The 22,736-nt window shown below is 36.5% G+C and overlaps 1 protein-coding gene across 1 annotated transcript in view; it reads right to left on the reverse strand.

Annotated features, from left to right (window-relative positions):
* The window catches only part of LOC127444388 (Krueppel-like factor 7), a 73,390-nt gene that overhangs the window by 49,797 nt on the left and 857 nt on the right, over positions 1-22,736 (reverse strand). The gene's annotated exons all lie outside the window — the stretch shown is intronic.

The raw sequence follows: 22,736 nt of genomic DNA on the forward strand, positions 1-22,736 counted from the left end.
ATGTAGCCATGAATAGGTCTTTCATTCAAGCTGTCAAACCACAAAAAGACATACTTGTTACTGAAAATACATTGTGTAGGCTCTATGAAAGATACATATACATAATATATCAACCAGTTATACTAGTGTAAATAATCCTTAATGATTTGGGTCGATTTTAATGGAAAACTATGCGACTTGCGCCTCCATTGCACTTCAGAATGCTGACGCTGAGCACTGGCGTTGTGTGCGTACTTTTGTAGAAAATAAATAATTGTTTTGAATTTTAGAACACGCCATGTTGTCCGCCAGATGCGTCCCATGTGCGACCCCCTTTAATTAACCCTGCCACTCACAGTTTACCAAAGTTGTGTTGACAAATATGTTTGAAGAGACAAAGACTATTGTGCAATGAGCAGCCCTATTTATATCTGGGGGAAAAAATATAATATAATATAATAAATCTTCTGATTAACGATGTGTGGAGAAGGCATCGATCCAAGCCTAATTACAATTGTATAGTAAAATGTAATATTCACTGTAGTAATATTAATAATAATAAATAATTATTAATAAATAATAATAATAATAATACAAATTAAGAAATATATCACATATGCAAGTATGCATCCGCAGATTTGAGCACTTGGCCAACACATTGCCAATGCGTGGTCCGGTTGAACTGTGGCGTTAACAAACCTCAATACTAAAGGGATGACTAGTGTCCACTATAGCGGCCCTTGCAGCATTGCGTTGTGTTATGAATTGCGGTCTGAGTGACACATTTTGGAATGCTACAATGCACAAAATCAAGCTTGTGTAGCTAGAAGTGTAGAAGTGTTTGTTTTGCCCTTTACTGTAAGCATGCAAATGCACATACCACTAAAAATATTAATACTTAAAAAAAGACAGCAAAATCTAGATAAACTTACAAGCCAACCTCACTAAGTCACTGTTGGATGACTAGCTGACCATTCTGACCTACTCTCTATTTAGCATAACTGATTCAATTTCAATTCAAGTGTACAAGAAAGGCGAATTTATCTCCTCTGCGGAATAGTGGCGAATTCGTCTCTTTCTGCAGCAATAGACGGAGTGATTGATTGAAGCTTGAATAAACCTTGATAAACAACGCCTCTTGTCACTTTAAGTTTCATGACCCATTTTGAGGCTGAATAGTTGCCGCTGGTGATTGATGGCTCCAGATGAAAAAAGAGAAGAAAAGCGATGTGATGTTTACTGAGAGAACATTGTCCTTCATTGTATCTATCAAGGTCTGTTGGAACACTTTCTCTGGAAGAACTGCAAGAGAAGCTGCTTTAAGATTCCATGCTTACAATGGCCGATGAGCAAAATGATGCCTAAACAAACAAATGCATCGGATGGCTGTAAAAAAGCAGTTCTCTAGCAACAACATTTCTTTTAACAATCCTGCTGTCCATGGTAAACAATGTAGCCTAATTAAAAAGGAGGGGCTGTTACAGGGAGGAAAGAGCAAGCGAGGTCAAAATATCATTGCAAAATTCTGGTGTCTACTTAACACATACAGTAACACTGGGTGTTACTTAAAGGGATAGTTCACCCCAAAATTTAAATTCTCTCAACATTTACTCACCCTCATGCCATCCCAGATTTGATGACTTTATTTCTTCTGCAGAACTCAGATGAAGATTTTTAGAACATCTCAGCTCTGTTTGGTCCTTACAATGCAAGTGAATGGTGACCAGACCTTTGAAGCTCAAAAAATCCCATAAAAGCCACATAAAAGTAATCCATATTACTCCAGAAGCGATATAATAGGTGTGGGTGAAAAACAGATCAATATTTGAATCCTTTTTTTAAACCATAAATCTCCACTTTCACTTTCACTCTTACTATAAATCTCCACTTTCACATTTTGAAAGTGAAAGTGGAGATTTATGGTAAAAAAAAAACAAAAAAAGGGACTTAAATATTTATTTGTTTCTCACCCAAAGTGACTGCATTGCTTCAGAAGACATGGATTAAACCACTGGAGTTTACTTTTATGTGGCCTTTATAGGATTTTTGGAGCTTCAAATGTCTGATTACCATTCACTTGCACTGATGGACCTACAAAGCTGAGATATTCTTCTAAAAATCTTTGCTTGTGTTCTGCAGAAGAAAGTCAGTCATACACGTCTGGGATGGCATGAGGGTGAGTAAATGAGAGAATTTTCATTTTTGGGTGAACTATCCCTTTAATTTATTTCTGCATTAAACAGGATATTCAGCACAAAAAAACCAAACAAAAACAAAAAACAGAGTGGCACTTGATTTTATCCATTGGGAATTGATTGGAGGACAAATAGTCTCTTTATAACAGAAGGTAGGTGCTTAAAAAAATAACACTATGACAGAAAGGTGCCGCGAGTTGTTCCTGGCAGGCTACTCAGCCTTACAGGCACTTTATGCTTAGGATTAGGGATTTGGGGCAGGGTTAGGGCCTTGTTTCAGAAGTGGGGCAAGTTATTACATTTTGATGAAAGATTACGAAGGCAAACATTTTTCTTTTTTGGAATAACATGCACAGATGATTTGTTGACCAGGAAAGTGTATTAAAAGAGTTAATAGGGTCACTTTTGACCTCATGTTGACTTTAAAGTTATAGTCCACCCAAAAATGTAAATTCTGTCATCATTTACTCACCCTCCCGCATTTACTTTGTTCCTGAGGTTAAAGACCAGAATATACTTTCGTTTTTTGTGTGCTGGTACATCTTATGCTCAGTGCACTTGATGCAACTTTGTGTGTTGTCAGTACAAGCACCTACCATTGACTGCTAAAAGAGTATCGCAAAGCAGTCGAAGTGCGTTTGTGCTAAATGCATCCATACCGGCTCATTATCAAAAAAATATACATTGGAATGCTGAGCGCTCGACCATGCAAAACGAAGTATATCCTCAGAAACTCATGCAGGTTTGGAACAACATGAGGGCAAGTAAATAATGGCAGAATTTTAATTTTGGGAGGAGCTTTGCCCTTTAGAAGAACACTACCTGGAACTTTCCACATACTTTGAGACCATTTGCATCTCTTATCCACGATAGCACCGATCCAATCATTTTCTGCCCTGCGTCGCCCTGTAAAAGTTTTAAATTCTGCCTTAAATGAAGGGAAAATCACTGTCAAGCTGTGCGCGGGTGTCAAAAAAACACATACAGTCCTACTCGGCCTGTTAATCAAAGCCTTGAGTACTAGCGCTGTGTCTCTGCTCTGCACTAGATTCGGGGACTCATACATAAAGATGCTCCACTTCACTCCTTTCCCCCGCTCCGCAGCTCTGGGTGCTGACACTCACTCCAGAGGCCTTCGACAAATGAGTGCAGCATCTTGCGTCTCCTCTTTCATCAGACACTAACCTTTTCATCACCCTTCAATGTGGCAGCCATCATGGGCAATCATCTGACCCAGTCAGATTAATGATCTTAACGCCTAGAGTGGGTTTCAGACTCACTGCTGTAGTGCAGGAGTCTAATTGGATTGCTAGGGGTCAGCTCGAGTATTGTTACAGGGTGACCCTGACAGTTGCTCTTGAGCTTGGCAGTAGAAGACTGTTGTCATTGCTAAGATAAGAGTCAAATGTAACAACAGGATTGGAGACCATGCGAGTTTGTGAAGTAAAAAAACTGGGGAAAGTGTAAGATGCTATAGTAAGACCCAAATGAGTTACTGGTGTTGGAGCCATGGCTTAGGGATTAGCACACATGCTCCAACATGTTGAGTTGGGGTGTGACACGAGTTTGAATTATAGGTGGGTGGTACTGTATAGAACATGCGACAGCAGCAATGTGTAAACCATTAGAGATGTTGATATCCCTACCTAGATTATCTATTTGAGCTGATTTTAGTGGGCAGGACTGCTTCAGTGTTGGAGGAGCTACTTTAAAACTGGCTCCCTAAGTTACAAGTAGGAGTTGATAAAAATACTGATTTTCTGATGCATCGTGATCTTCGTTTTAACGATCTCGATATCGATTCTTAAATCCCAAGATCGATCTTTCACTTGCATGTGCAACCAAATCAACTATAAATGTCGTCACAGGCTAGTAAATGTTCAGATTTCATCAGTGATTAAGTAGTATAGTGGAGAAGAAGTTATTAGCACAGAGGTCCTTTCACAGCGTGTTGAGAGTAAAAGTTTGGTTTAACTTGTTCTGTGTGTCCAAAGACAAGATCCACGGATCCATATGTCATTGAATAATGCCTCTTTTAATATCCTTTCTATTTTTGTACAGTCAGTTGTTGATTAAAAACAACAAAAAAATAAACATTTATTTCTAATCACACATGGACACGCTAAAGAAATTATGCACATCTTCTCTTGTTATTTGCACTTACTGGCTGATACCGGTAGTCTTAAAGAGACAGTACCGATTAAGCATGTGTTCTACATATCCATGTAAATACTTGTAAATAGTACAAATTATGCAAGTAAACAATAGAAATGTTACAAAAATATATATGCAACATAATATATGCAATTTTAAGACATTAATTGATGGGATAGACTAAATTTAAACATTTTTCAAAAGCTAAAATGTGACCAATTTGATAAAAAACTGATAAAATATAATTTGTAAAATAATATTTTAGAATTGTACCCAGAAGGATTTCTTAGAAGCTTCCTTTATAATTAAGAGAATTAGCTGAAAGAGAATTGATTTTATATGTAAGCGAAATGGACGTTGTAACAGAAATGTACCCATATGAATCGATATCGAATTGAGATCAGAATAAAATCGAAAGCTTGTGAATCAAAATCAAATCGGTAAATCTGTATCAATACCCAGCCCTAGTTACAAGTCACTCATAACTTAGAGTAGTTAAACTACAGTCAAGCTACTCTTTTAAAAAAAAGTAGTTTGCTACATTACAAGTTACTATCAAAAAGTAACTTCAACTATGTTGAAGCTATTTAAATATATATATATATATATATATATATATATATATATATATATATATATATATATATATATATATATTTAAATATATAGAAATTATATTATATTATTTAATTAGGGAGACATTAACCCTCCTATTGTTTTTAGAAACTAATGATCCTTCAGGTCATTTCTGACCCGTATTATTTCTTGATTAGTGTACAACGACACTAAAGACCCCCTAAGTCAAGTCAGCTGTAACGGGACCCCTGTCTTCCAAACAGTTCCACTTTTGACTCATAAGTCCACAGAAAATTCTTCCAAAAGGTTTGAGGATCATCAAGGTGTGTTTTGGCAAAATTCAGACGAAGTTCTTCTGGGTTAGCAGTGGTTTTCGCCTCACCACTCTTCCATGAATGTCATTTTTGGCCAGTGTCTTTCTGATAGTGGAGTCATGAACAGTGACCTTTATGCGAGAGAGGCCTGCAGTTCCTTGGATGCTGTCCTTGGCTTTTTTATGACTTCCTGGATGAGTCGTCGCTGTGCTCTTAAAGAAATTTTGGAAGGTCGGCCACTTTTGGGAAGGTTCACTACTGTGCCAAGTTTTCTCCATTTGGAGATAATGGCTCTCACTGTGGTTCTTTGGAGTCTCAGAGCCTTTGAAATAGCTTTGTAACCCTTCACAGACTGATGTATTTTAATCACCTTTTTCCTCATCATTTCTGGAATTTCTTTTAGCCAACTTCATGCTGCAGACAATTTTCTATTTAAGTGTTGATTTGATTAAACAGGGCTGGCAGTAATCAGGTTTGGGTGTGTCTAGTCCAGCTGAACCCCATTATGAATGCAGTTTCATAGATTTGGGGATTTAGTAACTAAGAGGGCAAATCATTTTTCAGACAGGCCCAGTTGGTATTGGATAACTTTTTGCTTCAAAAAATTACATTATAATTTAAAAACTATATTTTGTGTTTACTCAGATTGCCTTTGTTTTATGTTAGATTTTGTTTGAATTTTTGGAACAATTTAGTATAAGATATACACAAAAACAGAAGAAATCAGGACACTGTGTATATAGATAGATAGATAGATAGATAGATAGATAGATAGATAGATAGATAGATAAATAGATATACTAAATATTAATGGAGTAATTGGCCAAGGATGTCCAAATTTACATTTATTTCAATCACATTTGGCATTTTATAATATCTTAACAATACTATAACAATTTCTGATTTACTCTGCTTGCCCGCTTTGCATGTCCATTACAACAAATCCATTGTTTCCACTAATGTCAAACACTTTTTTGCAGTGTTACAGGGGTTTAGGATGGTGCCGTATTAGTTTTTTCTCCCGTATAATATTTTAGGAGAAATTATATTCAATAGGTCTTTTGCCACTGGGGGGCCTTTAGCTCCATTGTTCCCTCATATAAAATCATGTTAGTAAACTTATTTACTGACATATTACCTGTTCAAAACTGTAAAAAATACTCTCTCTCTCTGTGTGTGTTTTTGTGTGTGGACATGTGCATGTGATCACAAACCCTGTTTGAGAGGAACGTTAGCAATTTGTGGCAAAGATGCAGTACCTGGAGGGTCAGGTGGGGGAGCTAGAGAACAGTATGGGCCTAGGGGCTAAATTTGAGAAAATTTGAAATAGTTTTAGGTCAAATTTGATTCATTTATGTACAAAAGGCTATTTAAAACAGTATAATATCCAGAAAGTCAAAAGATCACAACTGGTTCTTCCCATCTGGGTCAAAATTGACCTAAGACAGTGGAAGGAACAATTTGTTTTAGCGCGTTACCGTGGAGACATAGCGAATGTGGAGGCTCATGCCATCCACGCACAACTCACCATGCTCCCCACCAAAAGCGAGAACCACATTATGGCGACTACGAGGAGATTACCCCATGTGACTCTACCCTCCCTAGCAAATGGGCCAATTTGGTTGCTTAGGAGACCTGGCTGGAGTCACTCAGCACACCCAGGGATTTGAACTCACAAACACCAGGGGTGGTAGTCAGCGTCTTTACTCACTGAGCTACCCAGGCCCCCCAATTGTTTTAAATTGTTATTTCGCCTAAACAGTTATATACAAAAATTAATTTCCTTTTTTATTTTGTTTGTTTTGATGGGCTTGAAAAAGTTACAATGTTTGGTTCCGGGTTCCAGAACCAAAAACTATGCTGTTTTTATAACATATTCTTTACCTGTCCTGGGTCAAAAATGACCCTGAGACATTTGGAGGGTTAAGCAATTAGGGTGAAAACATTTAATTGAACATATACATTTACATTAAATAAACTAATACAACTAGAAAACACCCTATTATATATAACGGAGTCAAAATATAGTGATAAACAACATACATCACTAAATATTTTGCTTCATAAAAGAAGACAAAGTGTCTTTAAGGCTGCACAGGGTCTTAAGTGAATAAGTGAATCATTTATATGAACTATTTACATGTTATTTAAAAGAAGCATTCAAATGAACTGACTTACTTAAATGAACTGGATAAATATAAGGGAATCTTTTTACCGGTTCATTTACATGAACTGTCCGAAAGAACCGATTCACTTAAATGATTTGGATTTCACAGTGCTACATATGGGAGACAAAGGACGGTTTGGTGAGACTGTTTAATTACTTCCTTGTCTCCATTGCTGCGTACGCAATACAATGTGACAAATTTAGTGTTTTGTGACGTTACAACGCTACTCATTGGAAAATGTAGCTCGTTACTGGAAAAGCTTCACTAGTGTGAAAATAGCTGAGCTACTGTCACACTACTGAAAAATGTAGTTGAGTTAGAAGCATCGCTACTTTTAGTGAACTACTCCTCAACACTGCCTTGCGTTATATACAAGTGAGAGCGATGAACAAACTAGATTAATGTGAAAGCAAAACTAGATGTGTCCCGAGCAATGTACAAATACAAAGTATTTGTTAAGAACAACAAATATCAGAGTTTAGTTGTTTACTGTGGCGAGAAACGTTGCTGTATTTCAACTGGAAGAGCATGGCGCTAGCAAGAACAAGGTCATATGTTCAACTCCCAGGAAACAAACAAAACTGATAAAATGTATACCTTGAATGCACTGAAAATCCCTTTGGATAAAAGCCAAATGCATAAATGTAAAATGCAATGTCGCAACTTGCTGCTTTAACAATTCCATTGCTGTCTGGTCAAACTATTGACCAACTAATTATGTAAATTTACTTGTACTGTGATGTAAGATTTTGGTCATACCGCCCACCCCTTAAATCCATTTGACTTAATTTTCTGATCCCATCCAATCATTTACTCTGTTCACTGTACATTTAAAAGAGTGCCAAAAATTACAAAACAAAACTGATGTTATAAGCTTGCAAAACCATCTACCGAATGCTATTTAAGTGCTGAGCAACTGATGAATTATCATCAGCCAAATGCAACCACATTCTTGAGTAATCTTGAGAAAGCACCATATGTCTGCTTTGCGGGAGCCGAGAAGATTGACTTAGCTACTGACAAAACAGGCAATGCTGCGAGCTCCGCTTTCACACCTAAAAATCCACCTGCAGAAGCGAACCTGTCAGAAGGAACAGGGAGGTATCTTGGTTTAGGCACTAAATATATCTCTGCATATTTAAGGGCGTTTCACCTCAAGTATATCAGTTGAGCCAGCTGTCTTCGTACAGCAGCCATACAGTCTGCATGACAACTAAATTGTAATAAGTCTCAGAATTGACTCATGAGATTGAAAGCGCTATTGCTTTATCATTTTCAATTACTGATGCTTGTCAGTAGCAATGGGATCAGTGCACTGATGTTATCTCAAGCAACCAGATCATTTCAGCTCCATTACACGGTGTGTTATCAAAAAATCTGTCACTGGTTTCGATGATAAATGAGGACTGTGATGTAGTTAATACACATCTAATAATGTAGAGTGTGAATACATGAATCTAAAGATGCACTTTACTTTGGAATAAGTGGTTAAGATGCAACAATGCACTTGCAATTACAATACAGTTAATGATGTTTAAATCAATGGTTCTCAGCGGGTTTTGCATTGGAAATCATGTGATGGCCCAACATTACCAACATTATTGAACAAAAATACACACAAAACTGCCTTAAAATTTGATAATACAATTTTTGTATCATCTTCAAGTATGGCTCATCATGCAACCTGTCCATGATGGCGTCTGGCTAATTTCGCTAGCTTCTATAAAGTGGCAGAATATACTAGAGTTTGGTTAAAGGCACAACATTTGATGTCAACAATATGGGAAGCGTTTTCTCCTACCTTACAAACAATAAAAAAAAAATTGTTTTTTTTTTTTTTGCTATTCTAAAAATGCCCAATTATATGGTTAGTTGCATTTTATTATTTCCATTTAGCATTGTGTTTTGCTGTCTGTGAATCTATCAGAACAGACCCGAGACCCATTTTTGGGTTACGACCTGCCGAAATATAGTGGAGTTTGACTAGATGCACAACTTTTCACATTAACAACAAAAGACATGGGAAGTGTTCTCATCCATTTGAAACATCTATATTTGCTATCTTAATGCACGATTTATGGTGAGTTGCATTTTATTATTTACATTTAGCATTGTTTTTATCTGCTGTTCGCGACCCTTTTAAAAACAAACCTATAACCCATTCTTTTGGGTCATGACTGACCAGTTGAGAGCCATTAGTCTAAATAACCAACCACATGTTAGGATGATTTGAGGTCTTTTGGTGGTTTTCCATGGACTGTACAGAGTCCCCCTCGTACAATATTTTGGTATTGAAAGCAAGGCAGCCAAAGGACACATTTTCTTCTGCAGCCCTGCCAGAAACTAAAAAACATCACATACGTTAAACAAAGCCACCGAGTCCATAAATTATTCTTGAGAGAAAAACTCTGTGTATTTTACTAAATGATCCATATGGCCTATCTCCAGGCGAGAAGACATGGGCCATGGAGCCCCATTATCCGGAAACCTCTTTAAGATTTCACGCTGATGTGCCTTCAAGTGTAGGTTGAGTTTGGCACACCCTGCGGCCGACTTGCTCTCTGTAAGAAAGCAGCAGTGGCTCTGGGAGAATTACATAACATGCATTTCAGCAGTCATCGCCTACAGTAATGGGAATACGCTCGGCTCTACGGGCCTAAACAAGGAGGCGGATATGTGAGAGCTCATGGCCCCTGCCCAGGCTGGCCCAAGCTTGGCTCAAAGGCGGTTGAGACGGTGGTTTTGCAGGGTGCAAAAATAAGTTCCAAATCAATCAAAAAAGGGAAGTACTTGAAAATATGGTTTCTTCTCTTCAGTCTCTTTCTGGCTTTTGGGCTGCCAGAGTTTTGAAAGTGCCAGAGACTTGGATGCAAAAGACTGCAGTGTGGAATATGCATGCTTGGCACTTTTGCTCAGTGCTTCCTGTCAATCCTCATAAGCATGCGACTGCAGGAGTCATTCTGCAGCTCGATGCATGGTGCTGTGACACAGGATGGATTTCAAAGATGTTGCGATATGAACGCAGTAATACTGAGTCTGTAGTTGCAGAAATGGGGAAACTGATTGGTGCGTGTTTAACTTCAGTTTTCTCTCAAGTTAACATGAAATCAAAATGCACCCTATTTAATTTCTTAAAGGTGCACTCAGTACATTTTTCCTCATTTAAAAAGTTTTACTTCTAAAGAAATTAAGTATGATTTTGAAACATATGAATAAAATCATGACCACTCACATAAAAATGACGACTCCAGTCATATCAGTAACCTTATAAAAGTTGTTTTATTCTACATGGAGAGGGTCCCCTCATAGGGGCTGCCATGTTAGAATCACATGACCAGCCGAATACTATTCGCTTAACCTCAGTAATCGGCCTGTTATTGGACACTTTAACCCAGGGATTAAATTAATCCTGGCTGACTGTGAATAGTGAATTTCTACAATGGCACTGGTAAATAATTTTGTGGTTTGTGAATGATGCTGCATCCACGCCCCTAGGTGTCACTGTAAATCAAAGATGACATATTCTAAATATTACTGAGTGCACCTTTAAAGAAATGTTTCAGGTTCAATACAAGTTAAACTCAAATTGCATTTGTGATATAATGTTTATTAACACAAAAATATTTGACTTGTCCCTGTTTATTAAAAAAAGAAGAGGCAAAAACATGGTTTTACAACGGAACTATCCAACATTTACTAATACAACTTGCAATAAATGGGGCCAGTCCATAAACATTCAGATATGAACTGTTTTCAAAAATAAGCCAAAAGATGTAAATATTATACATGTTAATATGATTTTAGTGTCATAAAATTGCATAATAACCTTATCAGTGTAAAGTTATTTCCAATTTTATTGCCATGACAACGCAACACCAGTAAACCTTGTGAGTGATTTTATGTTTAAACGTATAATGTTCACGTCTTGTGGCTATACTTTTGAAACAGTGTACATTTTAATGTTTATGAAGTGGTCCTATTTACTTCCATTGTACAGTAAGTGCATTAACCCAACCCAGCCAAAAAAGAAAATTCTGTCATCATTTACTCACCTCAGGTTGTTTCAAACCCAAATTCCTTTTTTTTCTTTTTCCGTGAAACACAAAAGGAGATGTTTGCAGAATATTAGTCTCAGTCACCATACAATTAAAGTGAACAGAGGTCGACAGATAGTGGATTTTGCTGATACCGATATTCCACCTAGGTGGTGGAAAATGGCAATAACCAATAAATGTTTTTAAAATTGATTTATAGAATGATTTATAAAAATTGTCTTAGTCAGATACAGAGGCGACAAGAGTCTGAAATATATAAAATCCCAATAATAATGAGAAAAAATGAAGATTTGGTGCATAATGAGGAACTTTTAACTATAAACAGGCCGAAACATACCAGGGACCCTTTTTTTTTTTTAAACGAAGGAGACTTGGCTCCGTTGCAATGCTCTATACTTAACTATTAACCAATTAATCATTTTATAGCCTATATCTTCACCAGATGACAGGTTTTGTATCTATACATACAAGATATGAAGTTGGAGACACGATGTGCGCTGTTGAGGCACGTTTCCATATAGTCGCATTTTCCATTGTATGCCCTCGCTTTCATTTAGATACTTGTTTATCTAATAAAAAATAACAAAATAGGCATTGAAATGAGGTTAAAAATATGGATGAATATTGTTAATGATGAAAGATTAAGAAACACGGAGGAATAAAATAAAAACTATTTGCAACTATCAGCATAGATTTTTACCAATAACCGATAGTGCCAAGAAGCAACTATCGGCACCAATTAATCGGTAAAACCGATATATCGGTCTACCTCTAAAAGTGAATGGTGACTGAGGCTGACCCTAAGCATAAACCTAACCTAACCCTAATATCTCCTTTTGTGTTCCACAGAAGAAAGTCATACAGGATTGGAACAACATGAGGGTGAGTAACAGAATTTTCATTTGGGAGAAGAACCATCTCTTTAAGGCTTTGAATCAAGGTTTGACTAGACGTGAGGTATGGGTTAAACTGGGTTTGGTTTATTCTTAGACTTTCCTCTCAACTCTTCCTCAGGGTATTTAGTCAAGAAAGCAACGTAATGACTTTAGAGGAGTATTCCTGTAAGTAGTTGATACTGTGAAACACACAATGTGCTGCCTTAGCACAGTGCATTAGTTTCTATAGAGAGTCATTACAGTATCAGTTACAGAGTATGCCCTGGCCTGAGGCTGTAGGAGAAAAACGTCTGTGGTGGATCCAAACTTGCAAAGACCCAAAGTACAAAAACATTGTCCTAACCACATCCTGATTACAATCCTGCCATGGAAAAATAATAATCTCTTATAATGAAGGGCTCAAACATATCCTCACTGTTATTAAGGTGTAAAGACATCAATTAAATGTAGCTAGTAAAGACTGAAATTTTCGGCACCTTTCAGAGCAATAAGTGGCATTTTCCATTTGTGCTTGCCAGTCATAATTTGAATGCTTATTAGTAGTTCCTTTTCTGCCATATGAACAGCTGGGAAGCACCATTAACTGAAATCTCATGCTGTGGGAAAAGTACTATATTTGACATACAGTATCTACAACCATTAAAACATTTTTCTAAGTCTTATACAGTAAGGCAAATGCTACTTATAAGGACTTATAAGTTACTTCCGTTATCAAGTAATATCCACCTTTTGCCTTAAATTTGCATGGCTATTAGTGCTATTTTACAATGGCTTCCATTGTGGCTCATCCAATCAGAATTTAGAGTCTGAACTATTCATTCTATGATGTTGGTTTTCCAATTTTGAGTCTTTTGTTTATTTGTTTTAATGCTAGACCTACATAATGTGACGTGTTAAGGCTAGGGTATACTTTGTTTTTCCATGTTTTCGAACGTGACTGTGCACTACATCTGATTTGTGATACTCTTCTACACAGTCAATGGCAGGCGTTTGCGGCAGGGCTGGGCGATATGACCAAAAATATTATCACATTATTTATTTTCATATCAGTCGATTTCAATATTTATCAAGATATACATTTCATGGAGAAGAAAATGCATTCCACATGTTTGCTAGACCTCAAGAATAAATGTAAACATAATTTGTTTGTTTACAAGTAAACTCCACAGGGTAAGCTACATTTTAATTTAAAGTTCAAGAAGTATACTCCATTTAGGATTTTAATCCTACATAAGGTGTGTGACCTCTTTTCGATGACATGTCGCAAATTTCATAGTCTTCAGCAAACATCTGACACCCCTGAAAGACTTTCTTATGATGCTCCACACTCGAGCTCAGTAGGTGGTGGTAATGCGCCATAAGCTGGATTGCCAACCGCCAATAAACATCACAAGAAGAAGAATTGCTTTCATAAAAAAATAAAAATAATAAAAAAAAAACATTTAACTACATAATTAGTTGCTGTTGTGTTCAGTTGATAGTATAGTATATTTTTCTATATCATAGTATTTTTATATATATATATATATATATATATATATATATATATATATATATATCAAACATAAGAAAAGTACTTATATAGAATAGCCTGGACTTTGTGTGACCCAGGAGAGAGCATATGATTTTATTAAAAGTGTTTATGCCGCAAGAAACACACAGTGCACTCAGCTGTAGCAGAGACAATGGTACCATGATATGAGAAAGCACTGGGAATCACAGCTAAGTTAAAGATTAACACAGCCAATGGTCAAAGTGACCATATTATGCTCAGACTGTTATATTTTATTTACTCAAAATGTATACTTTTATAATAAATTAAATTAAAAGGTTATTTAAAAAAAAAAAAAAATGGACTAAAAGCCAGGTTTCCACCATTAAAAAGAAGTCAGAGGCTCTGTGAAATAATGGTGGCAGACAGTATCCCTTGACTACAAAAAACAATAAAGGGGCGTAGACATGAGGTAATGCCAGATAACAAACTGTATAAAAGATGAGGGTCTGGACCAAGAGATTCAGATCTCAGCTGACATCTCAGGGTTTGCTGGTCTGCTCAATAATCTCTAACCTTTGACACCTGGAACTCCTGACTTCGAGAGTTTTCTTACTGAGAGGGAAGAAAAGCTTTCGATACTCCATGACAATAGCTGTATTGCATTGTCAGTGCTGTCTTGTTCATTACACAACAACATCATATTAGCCAAATAGCTAGGTGCTAGCTATCGGCTATCTAGCCTCATTACTGGTTTATATGACAGTGGAGCTATGTAGCTGCTAACTAGCTAATACTCCCTAACTGGCTGATTTAATGACTGAGATTCAGTTAGTTAGTTGTGTGTAAAACCTTGCCGAACTGAATGCGTTTTTAGCGACACGCACCTGATCAGATCGTCTATATTGAACAAAGGCTAAATATCGAAAATGACCCAAAGTTTATCATCCATATCGAGGATTTTTTTCTTAATACATAACGATATCGCCCAGCCTTAGTTTGCGCATTCTGTGCTGACAGCAACGTGAAAAATCAAAGTATACTTTGGTCTTTACGTAATGTAAGCTGTCTTTTCACTGATGGCAGATTTATAATTCAATAGTTCTCACATCTTTTGGTTTGTGTCTATTGTGTTCCAAATAAAATAAGAAAATAAGAAAATGAGATCAAATACCTTTCATTGTAAAGTATTTAAGTCATTGGATTACCTAAAAAAAACGGAAGGAAGGAAAAAAAAAACACTGGGTTGTTTAATATTTAAATTTTTTTTGGAATTTCCAGCAAAACATGATGATATAAAATGACTCATTTTAAAAAATACATTTTATCATACCGCCCAATCTCACTAATTATTATTACATTAAACAGGGGAATACATCTCATAAAGACATTCTTAGTCCCTCGCCACAACATGTTATTGCAGCTGCAAGCAAGATTTCAATACCAAGCATTTCAAGGTCTAAAAATATCAGACAGTTGAAATGAAAGCAATGGGAATAAAGACATTTCAAGTTCCCTGAAGTCCCAAAATAGATGCTACGAGACAAAAGCACTCCAGAATAGCCTGATGTGCCACTGTATCCCATAAGTTCCAGAATGGTCATTCGGTTTCAATGGGAACAGACGCCATTCTGTGTTCCAATATTGCATTCACCCTTCTCCACAGGAGTAGGTGAATCACACTGACAGTCTTTTCAAGGTTAGATTTTTTTGGATATCCTATGTCATGCCTATAGGGCATGTGATAGTTGATGGAAGGGCTTCAGGCTAGGAACTTTTGTTCTGAATTGTATCTTGTGACGATATAATAACTCCTCAACACCTTTCAATACTTTCTCAGCTGACATAGCTGGAAACTTGAGCCACATATACAAAATATTCAAGTGAATTTGTCTGGTTATATCAAATTTGTGAACATTTGAAAAATTCTTCTGAAAAAACACATAAAATGTTTAAATGGCCTGGACATTTGAGTACAAAAAGTCAATATGTTTACTGACATATTGATTTAAGTCAACATGCTTCAGAATTTGCAACCCATTTTACTTCCTTAATGTGTTGACTTTGTTCTCTTAACCCTTGTGCTGTGTTCCTCATTGGCTACCACTCCTTGTGTTCCTGGGTCAAAATGACATTTAAATGGTTTATGAATCCCACATAATCAGTGTTGGGCAAGTTACTCTAAAAAACAAATTAATTACTAACTACTAATTACACCTTCTACAGTGTAATTAGATTACTGTACTAATCACTCTGTCTGAAAAGTAATTGCATTACTCATTACTAATTACTTTCTAAAACCCTCATCAACCTCAACCAGATGAAAAATACAAGGACAGACATAAAACTGTTCTTTTAATTCTTTCAAATAAATCATATAAAATCAAATAAATTATTCATGAAATGGCCAAAGAATTTAAGGAGGCTGCATTAAATTAGAAAACATACATTTTAACATTAGATGTTAAATTTCGATTTTAAATTCACTATTGTTTTTGTATAGAATTGTTCTGTAGTCTATACAGTATTTATCACAATTACATCAGAAGTAACTGTAATTAAATTTCTGAAAACATAAGAGTAATCCCTTACTTTTGAATTTTCTGACAATAGACCTAAATTACATGAGCTAATGCAACTAAAGTTAAAGTTTTGAGTTAAAAAAAAGCATTTTTTAAATGGTATATATTATATTTTTTCTATATTAAATACCATACATAAAATTTCTGTCCTGTTTATCACACTACTTTGTTTTAATGATTAAACAGAAAAACTTTTATTTTGTAAACAAAATGGCAGAAAGCCACACTTATGGTGTTCCTGGTCAAAAATGACCGGCCCATTAAAATGTATATAAATCTCTCATTATGAACATATTTTCACTAGATATTCCATTAGATCTTTTTAACTTGATTTATAGTGATTAGAACAGGTTGACTTTGTTCTCTTAACCCTCTTAATCCTCACTGGCTTCCACTCCTTGTGTTCCTGTGTCAAAATGACTGACTCATTTAAAAGGCTTATGAATCTCACATAATCCATATATTATTACTGAATATTGCATTAGATCTTTTTTCAACTTGATTTCTAGTAACTAGAACAGGTTTTGTATCTCTTTTTGGAATATACTGACAATAGGCCTAAATTACCTAAGCTAAGGCAACTTAATTTTTACATAAAAAAGTTTTTTTTTTTCTTTTTTTATAAAATAGTAAATATATTAAATACCATACATACAATTTTCTGTCCTGTTTATCACACTACGTAAGGAATAATTGACGATGGACCATTGGATTATTGAAAAATAATGCACACCCGAGGTGGTAATGCTGCGTGTCGTGACCGTTACACCTCGGGTGTGCATTATTTTTCAATAATTAAACAGGCCGGAGTCAATTATTCGCTTATACCATGGTTACCACACCTTAAGACATCATTCAGGTCTTTATCTCAAGACATTTTCTGGTTTTCGTCCCTAAAACACTCTTGTGAGTGGAACTACTTTCTTCCACCACGGATCCAGCATCTTGCTTTGATACAGTCTGAGCCTTCATTGCTAGTTCGAAAACATCACTTTAGAACTAGCAACGGAGGATTGCGAGGCATGCGCTGCTTTACTGGAGCACTTACTGGAGTAATAAGGTAATGTATTTGTGTGTGTGTGTGTGTGTTTGTGTGTGCATTTGTGTGTAAGTTTGTTTTTGAGTGATCGAAAGAGAGAAACTCAGAAATGGAGACAGATTGCTTCTGGGATTACCTTTTTTGTTGGAGCTCTCATCAGAAGTAACGTCTCTTCAAAATCGCCAAGATGTAAGTTTAAGCACTTCTCAGCAGCAGTGAGTGTCACCATTTTTGTATATAGCTTCTCCGATGTAAACCTTAACAGCTGTTTTCAACCCTACTGAGATGCAGGTGTGCACTGACATGACAGCTCTGTTTTTCATTCGTGAGTATGTGTGCGCGTAATGCGTATAGTATGAATGTGTGACAATGTGCGTGAGAGCTTAAAAGAGGGGGAGGGGGAGCGTGACGGTGTTTCCCACAGATATTTCAGATAATATAGGAACTGTTGTATTGATCAAGTGTATCTAGCTTTGATACAGCTCAAGCCTTCATTGCTAGTTTGAACACGTCACTTTAGAACTAGCAACGGAGGATGAGCTGCTTTTTGGCATTGTAGTAACAAGGTAGTGCATGTATGTGTGTGTGTGTGTGTTTGTTTGTGTATGTGTGTACGTGTAAGCGAGAAAAATAGAGAAACAGAGAGATTGAGTGTGGAATTACCTGTGTTTAAATTGACTCTCGTCAGGAATAACATTGCTTCAAATTGCCAAGATGTAAGTTTAAGTTTACTTCTCAGCAGCAGCGAGTGTCGCCATTCTTGAACAGATTTTTCATTGCTAAACAACTGTTTACAATCACAGTGAGTCGCAGTGGTGCACTGACTTTGCTCCCGAGAGAGTTTGTGTGAGAGCGAAACAGAGGGGGATAGGTAGCGCGGTGCTTTCCAAAATGGCTATGTGAAGCTGATTAGGGCGAAATACATTGAAACATAAAAAGTTTCACATATTAAAAGTTATTTTGGATAATAGAAACTGTTGTACTGATCAAGTCACGGGGGGTGTGGCTCTATTTGTTGGTCGTGACACGAGTCTCAATGTGTGTGTGTGTGTGTGTGTGTGTGTAAGTGCGGGGGAGACGAGGGAGCGCAAGGGCACTTTTCAATCGAAACTGAACTAAATGTAGGATATTATAGACATTGTTTGTCATTCTTCTCTGATGTTCTTAACCAGTGTCTTTGTTTTAATTGGTTATTTTGTTGTGGTAGCCTGTAGGGCTTTTTGAAATAACTGAAATAATTTGGCGAAGTGATATGGAACCATTATGCGGTCAAGACCTGGAACTACTTCATAGCTGTGTGTTTCCTTGAAAAATAATTGCACACCTTAGAACATCCGTCAACCAATCATGATCAAGCATTCAACAGACCCGTGGTATAATTTGTTTTTAATATTTAACCAGAAATTCTTTTTTAAACTCTTTTATTTTATAAAACAATGGCAGAAAGTCACACTTATGGTGTTCCTGGTCAAAAATAACCGGCCATTAAAATTTATATAAATCTCTCATAATGAACATATTTTCACTAGATATTACATTATATCTTTTTGTTTACTTGATTTGTAGTGAGTTCTAGTAACTAGAACAGGTTTTGTACGTCTTTTTGGAATTCACTGAAAATATAATTAAATTACCTCGGCTAATGCAACTAAATTTTTGTATTAAAAAAGTGTTTTTTATGGATATTTTTACTATATTAAATATCATACATAAAATGTTCTGTCCTGTTTATCACACTACTTTGTTTTAATGTTTAACCAGATTTATTTTAAATTTTTTTTTTTTTTTTTTTATAAAAAATGGCAACTTGATTGTTAACTTGATTTCTAGTAATTAGAACAATTTTGTACCTCTTTTTGGAATTTATTGACAACGGGCTTAAATTACCAGAACTAATTTAACAAAATTTTTGCGAAAAAAAAAAAAAATCTTTTTTTATGGTTATTTTTCCTATATTAAATACCATACATAAAATGTTCAGTCCTGTTTATCTACTTTGTTTTAATGTTTAACCAGAAAATTATTTATTTTTTGTATTATAAAAAAATGGCAGAAAGTCACACTTGTGGTGTTCCTGGTCAAAAATTACCGGCCTATTAAAATGTATATAAATCTCTCATTATGAATATATTTTCACAAGATATTGCATTATATATTTTTGTTAACTTGATTTCTAGTAGTTAGAACAGGTTTTGTGCTTCTTTTTGGAACTTTATTGTTCCAAAAAGGGGCCTTATTGACCTGACCTTCTACAACTTTTGTTTAGAGTTAAAATAGCATTATTCATTGATTATTTTGACTGTACAGTATGTATAAAATAAATTAAAATTCAGTGCTATTTATCACTATGATTATAAATGAATCATAGGGTGTGTGTGTTTATGTCCGAGGACTTTGTGTGCAAGTACACGTGCACATATGTGCTCTTCAGATGATTGGACAGGCTCCTGAACACTTTTTTTGTAGCTACGACCATTCATTTCCAATGGCTGGTCATTTATTTATTTTTTTTGTGATTTTCTCCCCTTTTCTCCCCAATTTGGAATGCCCAATTCCCAATGCGCTCTAAGTCCTCGTGGTGGTGTAGTGACTCGCCTCAATCCGGGTGGCGGAGGACGAATCTCAGTTGCCTCCGTGTCTGAGACCGTCAATCCGTGCATCTTATCACGTGGCTTGTTGAGTGCGTTACCGCGGAGACCTAACTCGTGTGGAGGCTTCATGCTATTCTCCGCAGCATCCACGCACAACTCACCACGTGCCCCATCGAGAGCGAGAACCACATTATAATGATCATGAGGAGGTTACCCCATGTGACTCTACCCTCCCTAGCAACTGAGCCAATTTGGTTGCTTAGCAGACCTGACTGGAATCACTCAGCACACCCTGGATTCGAACTCGTGACTCCAGGGGTGATAGTCAGCATCTTTACTCGCTGAGCTACCCAGGCCCCCTGGCCGGTCATTTTTGGCCGGAATACAACAGGTGTAACAAAGTTAAATGAAAACCAATAAAAAAAAATAGTCTTTTCTGATACCATATGTGAACAAAGTCACTGAATTTTATTCAAATTGGATTCAGTAAAAAAAAAAAAAAAAAAAAACATTGTTAAAAAAAAAAAAAGTCATCCTGGTCAAAATGACCGAAACACAACATAATGGGGGTTGCACACCGGACGCGTCTGGCGAACGACATGGCATGTTCTAAAATTTGAAACAACTGTTTTCTATGAATATATGCACACCGCCACGACTCGGCGTCTGTCGCGGCGCCCAGCTACGACTCCGCAGGCTGCTCAAATTTCTGTTGCGCCAGTGTTGTTCATTCTTGAAGAAGGGAAAAACCTTGCTAACTTTTGTGTACGGTCTGCCACCTGAACCGCATCGATGTGCCCTGTTTGATACCTGTGCCATGTCCTGTCTCGTCCGGTGTGCGACCGCCTTAATGGTTAAAGACATCTGAATACTCCTGCAGTAAAGGTCAACACAATTCCAAATATCAACATTCAGTCAATTCTAAGCACAAGCTAGAGCACAATCAATAACATGAGAAGCATAACCAATGGTGAAAAGCTGCAACATCTAGAGAATATGAAGTTTTGTAGGCCTATCAAAGCATGGTAGAACTGAGAATGGTTTCTGCTGTTCTGGTCTACTTTGCTCCACCTAACTGGGGATTACACGGTTTGTGAGCAATATTCTTAGCTCTGGAGGTAGAAGTCTGGCCTTTAGGATCACTTAGCACTATAGAGCACTGAGGCCATATGAACTATATTGAGGTCAAATGTTGATCTTTGAGCATTTCTTATTCATTCAGTCGATTGCAAGTTCAAAAGCAGGGCCAAATGCTGTCTACCTTACATGCACATATCTATCACCTACTATCACTCCAGATTGCAAAAATAGGTAAGTGACAAATAACATGTCAATGAACACTTTTTCCAGCATCAAGATTTTAGTTCAAATTCATATGTATTTTTAGTGCTGTGATTGGTCACCATTTATAAAATAAATATATTCTAAATCACCTTTAAGCTTTTTTGCAGTTCACTTAAAGGTGAGCACTGCCATTTTCTGTGAACTATCCCATTATTTCTCAACTAACCAAAAACACACTTGTATGTAGACATATAGCGACACAACCCAGAGGTCCTAGTGACCCTTTAAGAGTTAAAGGAATATTCCGGGTTCAATACAAGTTAAGCTCAATTGACAGCATTTGTGGGATACTAATGATTATCACAAAAATAATTTTGACTTGCCCCTCCTTTTCTTTAAAAAAGCAAAAATCTGGGTTACAGTGAGGCACTTACAATGGGAGTGAATGAGACCAATCCATAAACGTTAAAATACTCACTGTTTCAAAAGTACAGCCACAAGATGTAAACAAAATGTGCGTTAGCATGATTTTAATCGCTTACTAACCTTTTCTGTGTAAACTTATATACATATTTTACAACTTCATTGCCATGACGATGTACTGTCAACCTTAAATTGACTGTAAAAATGACATTTTAAACAACTTTACAGCTCAAATAATATGTTTTAACAGAAGAAGCAATGTAAGTGCTTTTATAAAATTATAAGCTTCACATATGTGCCTTTAAACATCTTTTATAAATGGGACCCATTCACTTCCATTGTAAGTGACTCACTGTAACTTCGATTTGTGCTTTTATTAAAGAAAATTATTTTATTTTTTAGGAAAACATTTTTTTTTTTTTTTTTTTTTTTTGTGGTAATCAAATGGTAATGTTGATTGAGCTTAACTTGTATTGAACCCGGAATATTCCTTTAAAGTCCAGCTTGACCAATTCCTCATAGCCATCTATCAAAACTTAAGGTTAAATGCATAATAACCTAATAACCCAACCAATTTGCCACAGTGCCAATGCACCCACCACTGCATTCATGCATTCACTTCTCATTTCAGAAATATGCATGAATGCATTGCATGAATACAAATGCAATCACAACCCATGGGTTGGGAAAAATGGCCGAGCAATATAAAAATCAATGCACGTTGCAAACACGTTGAGAGGCAATGCACCGGCATCGATGGACCATGCGTTGCCCCCTTCAGCACTGCGGAGAGCGCAACTCTGCGCAAAGCATGCCTCAATCCACGCGCTCTCGACGCAGTCCCATCCCACAGCCATTACTCATATGATCTGCACGCTGCTAACCAATTCTGTTCTCTAAATGGATTTCATAAATCTTAAATCGTTATGAAAGCTCGCAAGTGCATAAACCAATGTCCATGTGGATGTCAGTGTGCTTTGTCTATACG

Source organism: Myxocyprinus asiaticus, chromosome 7 (genome assembly GCF_019703515.2).
Source record: "Myxocyprinus asiaticus isolate MX2 ecotype Aquarium Trade chromosome 7, UBuf_Myxa_2, whole genome shotgun sequence".
In the NCBI taxonomy this organism is placed as follows: Eukaryota; Metazoa; Chordata; class Actinopteri; order Cypriniformes; family Catostomidae; genus Myxocyprinus; species Myxocyprinus asiaticus.